The sequence below is a fragment of the Mandrillus leucophaeus genome, unplaced genomic scaffold (genome assembly GCF_000951045.1).
Source record: "Mandrillus leucophaeus isolate KB7577 unplaced genomic scaffold, Mleu.le_1.0 Scaffold894, whole genome shotgun sequence".
In the NCBI taxonomy this organism is placed as follows: Eukaryota; Metazoa; Chordata; class Mammalia; order Primates; family Cercopithecidae; genus Mandrillus; species Mandrillus leucophaeus.
The window spans coordinates 178,945-179,522 of record NW_012109741.1 but is presented as its reverse complement, the minus strand read 5'-3'; positions in this window follow the sequence as shown (position 1 = coordinate 179,522).

Genomic DNA, 578 nt, shown 5'->3' with positions numbered 1-578 from the left:
TGTAGGGACATGGATGCAGCTGGAAACCATCATTCTCAGCAAACTATCGCAAGAACAGAAAACCAAACACCACATGTTCTCACTCATTGGTGGGAATTGAACAAAGAGAACACTTGGATACAGGAAGGGGAACATCACACACTGGGGCCTATTGTGGGGTCAGGGGAGGGGAGAGGGATAGCATTAGGAGATATACCTAATATAAATGATGAGTTAATGGGTGCAGAACACCAACTTGACACATGTATACATATGTAACAAAGCTGCACATTTGCACATATACCCTAGAACATAAAGTATAATAATAATAATAATAAAAAACAAAGTTGAGATAAGAAATAGAACCATGCAGCGTGAAACCGTAATCAGTTTGGTATTCTTGGGGTATGACAATATGTGTGTGTGTGTGAGGGGGATGGGTGGAAAGATAAGGAGAATATGTTAAGAAAATTTGATCCTGAATGGAAATAGAAATAATGAAGGTTTTCTTTTCTTTTCTTTCTTTCTTTCTTTCTTTCTTTCTTTCTTTCTTTCTTTCTTTCTTTCTTTCTTTCTTTCTTTCTTTCTTTCTTTCTTTC